Source organism: Mesoplodon densirostris, chromosome 3 (assembly GCF_025265405.1).
Source record: "Mesoplodon densirostris isolate mMesDen1 chromosome 3, mMesDen1 primary haplotype, whole genome shotgun sequence".
Lineage (NCBI taxonomy): Eukaryota > Metazoa > Chordata > Mammalia > Artiodactyla > Ziphiidae > Mesoplodon > Mesoplodon densirostris.
Window position 1 is genome coordinate 71,328,967 of NC_082663.1, and position 10,899 is coordinate 71,339,865.

General features: G+C 34.6%; 1 pseudogene; it reads left to right on the top strand.

The window, feature by feature from the left end:
- Window positions 1-1,103: 1,103 nt before the first annotated feature.
- Window positions 1,104-2,290, top strand: LOC132486786 (large ribosomal subunit protein uL30-like; annotated as a pseudogene).
- The last annotated feature ends 8,609 nt before the right edge of the window (window positions 2,291-10,899 follow it).

A 10,899-nucleotide genomic window follows, 5' to 3' on the forward strand; every position in this document is an offset into this window, starting at 1 on the left:
ATTCACATTATAGGGATCCCAGAAGAGAGAAAGAAAGGGGCAGAGAACATATTTGAACATAACAGCTGAAAACTTCCCTAACCTGCGAAAGAAAACAGATATCCAGGTCCAGGAACCACAGAGAGTCCCACACAGGATCAACCCAAAGAGGACCAAACCAAGACACACTGTAATTAAAATGGCAAAAGTTAAAGAGAGGATATTAAAAACAGCAAGGAAAAGCAACAAATTACATACAAGGGAACTCTCATAAGGCTATGATCTGACCTTTTCAGCAGAAACTCTGCAGGCTAGAAGTGGATGGCACAATATATTTAAAACAATGAAAGGGAAAAATCTAAAACCAAGAATATACTACCTGGAAAGGCTTTCATTCAGATTTGATGGAGAGATCAAAAGTTTTACAGACAAGCAAAATCTAAGAGTTCAGCACCACCAAACCAGCTTTATGAGAAATATTACAGGAACTTTTGTAAGTGAAAATGGAAAGGACACAGCTACAGATGTGAAAATTACAAAAGGAAAAAGCTCATCAGTAAAGGCAAATGTACAGTAAAGGTAGTAAATCAACCACATATAAAGTTAGTAGGAAGGTTAAAAGACAATGGTAGTAAAATCATCTATAGCTGCAATAAGTAGTTAAGGGAAACACAAATGTATAAAATATGATGTCAAAAACAGCAATCATGGGTGAGGGGAGTAAAAATGTAGGTCTGTTGAAATGAGTTTGAAATTAAGAGATAATCAACTTAAAATAATCACACACACACACACACACACACACACACACATATATATATATATATATATATATACACACACACACACACACAGATTGCTATATATAAACCTTATGGTAACTACAAACCAAAAATCTATAAAAGATACACACAAAAAAAAGAGAAAATAATCCAAACATAAACTAAAGATAGTCATCAAATCAGAAGGGAAGAGAACAAAAGAAGAACAAAAAGAACTACAAGACAACCCCCAAATAATTAACAAATTGGCAATAAGTACATACCTATCAATAATTACTTTAAATGTAAATGGACTAGACACTCCAATCAAAAGTCATACGGTGCTCTTTCCTGGCTGGAACCATGGAGGGTGCAGAAGAGGAGAAAAAGAAGGTTCCTGCTGTGCCAGAAACCCTTAAGAAAAAGTGAAAGATGGGACTTCCCTGGTGGTCCAGTGGTTAAGAATGCCTTCCAATGCAGGGGACACAGGTTCGATCCCTGGTTGGGGAACTAAGATCCTACATGCCACAGGGCAACTAAGCCTGCACACTCTACAGCCTGTGCACCACAACTAGAGAGTCCATGTGTTGCAACTACTGAGCCCATGTACTCTGGAGCCCGCATGCCACAACTAGAGAGCCTGCACACTGCAACTACTGAGCCTGGGCACTCTGGAGCCCATGCGCCACAACTAGAGAGAAGACTGTGTGCCACAGTGAAAGATCTCACATGCCGCAATGGAGATCCCACATGCTGTAACTAAGACCCGATCCAGCCAAATAAATAAATGGATAAATGAATGAATAAATATTTTTTTTAAAAAAAGAAAAAGAGAAAGAATTTCATAGAGCTTAAGATCAAGAGCCTAAGAAAGAAATCTGCCCAAAAGATGTTTTGAAAGGCAAGGAGGAAGCTTATCTATGAAAAAGCTAAGCACTATCAAAAGGAATACAGGCAGACTGAAATCTGAACGGCTAGGATGGCAAGAAAAGCCGGCAACTTCCAGGTACCCACAGAACCCAAATTGGCATTTGTCCTCAGTATCAGACGTATCAGTGGTGTGAGCCCAAAGGTTTGAAAGGTGTTGAAGCTCCTTCACCTCTGTCAGATCTTCAATTGCACCTTTGTAAAGCTCAACAAGGCTTCAAGTAACATGCTGAGAATTGTGGAACCATACATTGCATGGGGATACTCAAAACTGAAGTCAGTAACTGAATTGATCTACAAGCATGGTTTTGGTAAAATCAACAAGAAGCAAATTGCCCTGATGTATAATGTGTTGATTGCTTGATCTCTTGGCAAACATGGCATCATCTGCATGGAGGATCTGATTCATGAGATCTATACTGTTGGAAAACTATTCAAAGAAGTAAACAACTTCTGTGGCCCTTCAAATTGTCTTCTCCATGAGGCAGAATGAAGAAAAAGACTACCCATTTTGTAGAAGGTGGAGATGCTGGCAACAGGAAAGACCAGATCAACAGGCTTATTAGAAGGATGAACTAAGGTATCTACCATGATTATTTTTGTAATCTAGTCAGTTAATAAACAGTGACTGTTTTCAAATTGAAAAAACATTTCACAGAATGGCTGAATGGATACAAAAACATGATCCATATATATGCTGCCTACAAGAGACTCACTTCACATCTAAAAATACACACAGGCTGAAAGTAGTGGATGGAAAAGGTATCCCATGCAAATGAAAATGAAAAGAAAGCCAGGGTAGCAATATTTATATTAGACAAAATGACTTTAAAACAAAGACTGTAACAAGAGATAAAGAAGGATATTACCTAATGATCAAGTGATGAATCCCAGAAGAAAACATAACAATTTAAAATATACATGCACACAACATAAGAGCACCTAAATACATAAAGCGTATATTAACAGACACAAGGGAGAAATTGACAGCAATGCAATAATAGTAAGGGCCTTTAACAGCCCCACTTAAATCAATGGACAAATCATCCAGATAGAAAATTAATAAGGAAACACTGGCCTCAAATAACACATTAGACCAAATGGATTTTATACACATATATAGACCATTCTATCAAAAAGCAGTAGAGTACACGTTCATTTCAAGTGCACATGGAACATTCTCCAGGATAGATTACATGTTAGGCAACAAAACAAACTCTCACTAAATTTAAGAAAACTGAAATTATATCGAGTGTCTTTTCTGACCACAAGTCTATGAGACTAGAAATCAACTACAATGAAAAAACTGCAAAAAACACAAACATGTGGAGCTAAACAATATGCTACTAAACAACCAATGGATTACTGAAGAAATTTAAAAAGACATTTAAAAATACCTGGAGACAAATGAAAATGGAAGCACAAAGATCCAAATCCATGGGAAGCAGCAAAAGCAGTTCTAAGAGGGAAGTGTATAGAAATATAAGCCTAAGAAATCTCAAGTAAACAAACTAACCTCACAACTAAAGGAACCAGAAAAAAGAAAACACAAAACCCAAAGTTAGAAGATATAGAAGAAATCTAAGTGTCCATTAACAGATGAATGGATAAAGAAGATGTGGAATATGGAATGGAATACTACTCAGCCATTAAAAAGAATGAAATTTTGTCATTTGCAGCAGCATGGATGGACTTGAAAGGTATTATGCTAAGTGAAATAAGTCAGAGAGAGAAAGACAAATACTGTATGATATCACTTATATGTAGAATCAAAAAAAACACAACCAACTAGTGAATATAACAAAAAAGAAACAGGCTCACAGATATAGAGATCAAATTAGTGGTTACCAGTGGGGAGAGGCAAGAGGGAAGGGGCAATACAGGAGGGTAAGGGATTAAGAGGTACAAACTATTATGTATAAAATAAACTACAAGGATACATTGTACAATACATGAAATATAGACAATATTTTATAACTACAAATAGAGCAAAATCTTTAAAAATTTTGAATCATTACATTGTTCACATGTAACTTATCTAATATTGTATATTAACTATATTTCAATTAAAAAATAGGATTAAAAAAGGGGGTCCTTGTTTGTGGAAGGTTCAGTGCTCCAATAAAATGCAATACAACTTTGATTAAAAGATCTGAAATGTACCTTGTCCCCATTGGCCACAAATTGAGCTTTGAGGTTAGAGTCACAATGTTTCCCTGGCAAATCATTCAAATACCTAGTCACCATTTGAAAGAAAAACTGTTCCAAATGTAATGTTATACATTATGGTAATATAAAACCTTCCTCTATTAAAAACAAAACAAAACAAAAAACCCAAAGTTAGTAGAACAACAACAACAATAAGATTAAAGATCAAGGCAGAAATAAATGAAATAGAGACTAAAAAAAATTAGAAAAGATCAATGAAACTAAGATCTGGTTCTTCAAAAAGATAAGCAAAATTTATAAATCTTCAGTCAGTCTAAGCAAGAAAAAGGAGAGCCTATATCAATAAAATTAGAAATGAAAAAGAAGTTACAACTGATGCTCAAGAAATACAAAGGATTATAAGAGATTACTATGAACAATTATATGCCAATAAAATGGACAACCTAGAAGACATGAACAAATTCCTAGAAATGTATAATCTCTCAAGACTGAAACAGGAAGAAATAGAAAATACAAACAGACTAACTACCAGTAATGAAAATGTCAGTAAAAAAACAAACAAAAAACCCTCCCAACAAACATAAATCCAGGAAGAGCTTCACAGGTGAATTATACCAAACATTTGAGAAGAGTTAACACCTATCCTTCTCAAACTATTTCAAAGAATAGCAGAGGAAGGAATGTTTCTTAACTCATTCTATGAGGCCAGCATCACCTGATACCAAAATCAGACAAAGATATCACAAAAAAGGAAAGGACAGGCTAATATCACTGATGAATATAGACTCAAAAATACTCAACAAAATATTAGCAAACTGAATTCAACAATATATTAAAAGGATCATACATCATGATTAAGTGGGATTTATCCCAGGGATGCAAGGATGATTCAATATCCACAAATCAATGTGATACACCACATTAACAAAATGAAGAATAAAAATCATATGATCATCTCAACAGATGCAGAAAAAAAATCTGACAAAATTCAACATTCATTTATGATAAAACCCTCCAGAAAGTGGGTATAGAGGGAACACACCCAACATAATAAAGGCCATTATGATAAGCCCATAGCTAACATCATACTCAAGATGAAAACCTGAAAGCATTTTCTCTAAGATTGGGAGCAAGACAAGGATGCACACTCTCACCACTGTAATTCAACATAGTACAGGAAGTCCTAGTCACAGCAATAAGACGAGAAAAAGAAATAAAAGGAATCCAAATTGGAAGGGAAGAAGTAAAACACTCACTGTTTGCAGAAGACATGATACTATACATAGAAAATCCTAAAGTTGCCACCAAAAACTATGAGAGTTCGTCAATGAATTTGATTTAGTTGCAGGATACACAATTAATATACAGAAATCTGTTGCATTTCTATACACTAACAATGAACTAGAAGAAAGATAAATTAAGAAAATAATCCAGTTTACTATCACATCAAAAAGAATTAAAGAACCTAGAAATAAATCTAAGGAAGTAAAAAACCTGTACTCAGAAAACTATGAGACACTGATGAAAGAAACTGAAGATGATACAAATGGATGGAAAATTACACTGTATTCATGGATTAGAAGAATTACTATTGTTAAAATAACCATACTACCCGAGGTGATCTACAAATTTAATGCAATCCTTATCAAAATACCAATGTCTTTTTTCACAGAACTAGAACAAATAATTTAAAATTTTATATGGAAACACAAAAGAGCCCAAATAGCTACAACAATCTTGATAAAAAAGAATAGAGCTGGAGGAATCCTGTCCCTGACTTCAGACTATACCACAAAGCTACAGTAATCAAAACAGTATGGTATTGGCACAAAAGCAGACATATAGCTCAATGGAACAGAATTGAGAGCCTGTAAATAAACTCATACACTTATGGTCAATTAATCTATGACAAAGGAGGCATGAATATACAGTAAGGAAATGACAGTCTATTCAATAAATGGTGCTGGGAAAACTGGACAGCTACATGTAAAAGAATGAAATTGGAACATTTTCTTACACATATACAAAAATAAACTCAAAATGGATTAAAGACCTAAATATAATACCAGAAACTTTAAAACTCCTAGAATTCAACATAGGCAGAAAAGTCTTTGACATGAACTGTAGCAATATTTTTTGGGGATCTGTCTCCTAAGGCAAAATATATAAAAGCAAAAATACACAAATGGGACCTAATGAAACTTAAAAGCTTTTGCACAGCATAGGAAACTATCCACAAAATGAAAAGACAACCTACTGTACGGGAGAAAATATTTGCAAATGATATGACCAACAAGCAGTTAATAGCCAAAATATATAAACAGCCCATACAACTCAACATCAAAAAAACAAACAACTTGATTAAAAAAATGGGTGGAAGAACTGAATAGACATTTTTCCAAAGAAGACACATATGGCCAACTGGCACATGAAAAGATGTGCAACATTGCTAATTATTAGAGAAATGTAAATCAAAACCACAATAAGATACCGTGTCACATCTGTCAGAATGGCCATCACCAAACAGACCATAAATAACAACTGTTGGTGGGGATGTGAAGAAAAGGGAACTCTTGTACACTGCTGATGGGAATGTAAATTGGTGCTTCTGCTATGGAAAACTTTACGGAAGTTTCTCAAAAAACTAAAAATAGAACTGCCACATAACCCAGCAATTCCACTCCTAGATATATATCCCAAAAAAAAACCAAAACACTGATTTGAAAACATACATGCACTCCAATGTTCATAGCAGTATTATTTACAATTGCCAAGATATGGAAGCAAGCTGATTGTCCATCAACAGACAAATGGATAAAGAAGATGTGGTACATATATACAATGGAATATTACTTAGCCATAAAAAAGAATGAAAATTTTGCCATTTTTAACAATATGGATGAATTTGGAGTGCATTATGCTAAATGAAATAAGTCAGAGAAAGAAAAATACTATATGTTATCACTTATATGTGGAATATGAAAAATAAAACAAATGAATATAATGAAACAGAAACAGACTCACAGATATAAATTAGTGATTACAGTGGGGAAAGGGAAGGGGGAGGGGCAAGATAGGGATTAAGAGGTACAAACTACTATGTGTAAAATAAATAAGCTACAAGGATATATTGTACCACACAGGGAATATAGCCAATATTTTATAATAGCTTTAAATGAAGCATAACTTATAAAAATTTTGAATCACTATGTTGCACACCTAAAACTATTATAATACTGTAAATCAACTATAATTCAATAAAAACTAAAATAAAATGCAAAAAAAGAAGTCTTGTAATCCTACTTAAAATTTTTTTGCTCTCACTAAATTTAAAAAAAAGTCCTAAACTTCATTGAAGTATAATTTACATACAATAAATGAATTCATTTTAAGTGAACAGTTTGGTGACTTTTGACAAATAAGTACAACCATGTAACCACCACAATCAAGATACAGAACATTTCCAACATCCCCAAAAGATTCCCTTGTGTTTTTCCTTAGTTTGTCCCTCCCCTCCTCACTAGACCCAGACAACCAGTGATCTTTCTATCACTATAGATTAAATTTGTCTCTTTTAGTGTTTCATATATATGAATCAAAAGGTTTATACTCTTTAGTATCTAAAGTCTTTCACTCAGCATAATGTTTTTGATATTTATTCAGTTGTTGAATGTAGCAGACGTTCAGTCCTTGTTATTGCTAAGGAGTATCCCATTGTATGGATATCATAATTTATTTATCCATTTACCTGGGGATGGACAGTGGGTTGTTCTGATTTGGAGCTATTAAAACTGTGTACAAGCCCCTGTGTCCTTGCCTTTTAAAGTAAAAGGCTGACCCAAGAATTAATGATTGGGAAACGTGAAGATGTAGAAGCAAAGAATAGCTGTTGGGCTGTCACAACTTAGACCATAAATACGCCACAGAGCAGAATCACCGAACTCACACTTCCCTGAGAGATATAAAGGCCTGACACACATTCCTAAATTGTTTTAACAGGAAGCAGACCCCCACCAGATGAAAACTGCTGACTGCAAGAACACAGACCCTAGACTGGTTGGAAGCAGAAGGTTGATGATGTTGATTCCCAATTACGTCACTACCAACTAATCAGAAGAATGTCTTCAAGCCGATCATGTCCAGCTCCTTGAACCACTACTATCACACTCCCCTCACTACCTGATTCAGGATGGGGACACACAGTCTTGAGGACATTAGCCTGCTGTGGCCCCCTTTGCCTGGCAAAGCAATAAAAGCTATCCTTTTCTGCTTCACCCAAAACTCTGTCTCCAAGATTCAATTTGGTGCCAGTGTACAGAGGCCAGGTTTGGCAACACTATTATGAATAAATCTATGAAACTGCATAAACAAATCTTTGTGTGGACCTGTTTTTATTGCTGTTGGGTGAATACCTAAGGATAGAATTGCTGGGTCATATGGTAAATGGGTGTTTAACTTTATAAGAAACTGCCTAAGTGTTTCCTACAGTGATTGTACCACTGTACATCCCCACCAAAAATGTATGAGAATTCCTATTCCATATATTTGCTTATACTTAGTATTATTAGTTTAAAATTATTTTACCTATTCTGATGGGCTTGTGCTATGTCTCATTGTGGTTTTAATTTGCATTTCACTAATAATTAAGAGCATTTTTTATTTCCTTATTTGCTATCTATTTTCTTTTATGAAATTTCTGTTAAAATATTTGCCTAATTTTAACTAGATTGCATATGTTCTTATTATTCAGTTTTAAGAGTTCTTTACATTCTGGATATAGTCCTTAGTTGGAGATACTTATTACAAATATTTTCTCTGTGTTTGTGGTATTTTATTTTTTTATTGGTGTCTGTCATTGAGCAGAAGTTTAAATGTTGATAATGTCCAATATACCTTTTTTTTTTGTCTTTTATGGTTTGTACTTTTTGCCCTAAGAAATTTTCAACAAGCTTAAGGTTGTAAAGCTTTTTCTTACATTTTCTTCCAGAAGTTTCATCATTTAGAGTTCATATTTAGTACTATGGTTCATTTCAAACTATTGTTGTGTATCACATGAGATGAGGATCAAGACTCAGTTTTTCTCTATATAGTTGTCTAGTTGTTCCAATACTATTTGTTGAAAAGACTATCTTTTCCTCATTGAATTACCTTCATGCTGTGTAGAAAATTAATTGAGGTTATATTATGTGAGTCAATTATTGTACTCCATTTTGTTCCATTGATTTATTTCTCTATCCTTATGCCAAATATCACATTGTCTTGATTACTGCAGCTTTATAATAAGTCTTGAAACCAGATAGTATAAGTTCTTCAACATTGTTCTTTTTTAAAAAATTCTTTTGGTTATTTTTAGTTCTTTGCATTTCAATATGAATTTTATATGAGTCTGTCAATTTTCAACAAAAGCCTGGGGGGTTCTGATTGGAACTGCATTAAATCTATTGATCAATGCTGACCAATGGGATACCATGTTTCTTAGTCCATTCAGGGTACTATAAAAAAATAGCACAAACTGGGTATCTTATAAACAGCAAAAATCTGTTTCTCACTGTTCTGGAGGTTGGAAGTTTGAGATCAAGGTGCCTGCATATTTAGGTTCTGTGTTTGTTGAGGGCCTGCATCTGGTTTATAAAAAGTAGTATTCTAGCTGTAACTTCACATGTCAGAACAGGCAAGGAATCTTTCTCAGGCTACTTTTATAAGGGCACTAATCTCATTCATAAGGGCAGAGCCTTCATGACCTAATCACCTTGAAAGGCCCCACTTCTTAATACCATCACATTAGGGGATAGTTTTCAACCTATGAATTGGGGGAAACACAAACATTCAGATCATAGTACCATCCAAGACAAAATATGAGGCACATACATAATTTAAATTTTTCTGGTAGCAACACCAAAAAAGTAAAAAAAAAAAAAACCTGACTGGTACCATGGCTGTAGACAACTCCAGACCAAAAATCTTTTATCTATATAACTCAAAAATCAAAAGGAGATCCTGACAATTTACAATTAGACCCTACTAAGAAGTCTTCTGGTCCAGCTTAAGTCACCAATTTGTGTTGGGACAATCACTGTAGCCCCAGGGATGGGGCAGTATGTTGGGATCATTATGAGTCAGGGACCCACCCAGCTTTTGGCTAGGGAAGTGGATACTAATGGCAGTTCCCACTAGAAACATATGGATGGATTAGGAAAGGAGAAATTCCACAAAAGAAGGGGATATTTCTATTAGGATAATGTAATACGGGGCAGACTATTAGTTTAACAAAACAGCTGCTGTACACTATGTCATGCAAGCATTTCTAGAAACTGGGATTGTTGGGGTTCCTCTTTTTTTAAAAAAGGAAGCTTTAGGGGCAAAGTGGTGTTGATTTGAAGGGTTATCCACTTTCCCTTTAGACTTAAGAGATTTGACTTCCTCAACTATGCAAGATATAGAATTAGAAGCACTTTCAATTCTACAGCCAAACTCATTCCCATAGAGGTAGAAGATCCGGTTCAGTTCTCAATGAACAAATACTCAAGCCAAAGATTATTTAAATAACAACAATCATATTTCAGATACACCACATGAACTGTTTTGTCCTCATAAGCTACCCATTTCTAGAAATAATTCTCAATTTGAATTCGCGTTTTAAAAATGCCACAAGACCTTATAATGCTACAACAGGGTTTAGTTCTTCAGAGAAACTCGTATCACCCAAAATATGCCAAGCTCCAGGTCAAAGAATATATGACTTTGAAGACTGAACTCTTAATTTAAAATTCCTCTTTAATTCATGTTAGATTACACCATAATACAAGAAAAGAGAGAGGCTGCGTATGTTGTCAAATTTAATGGCAAAAGTTACATAGATTTGGCTAATTAAATAATAAGTGGATTCTGACTTATATTGAGGTGAATGTCAGAATTCATCAGTGTGAGTGTTATTTGACAGGGGTGATAAATCCTGTTCTCTAGGGTTGATATTTTTCATTACCCTTGCGCATCCTAGGGCATTTCAAATATACTGAGAGGGCTGAATTAGCAGCGCCTGATTTACTGATACCTTTAGGGTGGC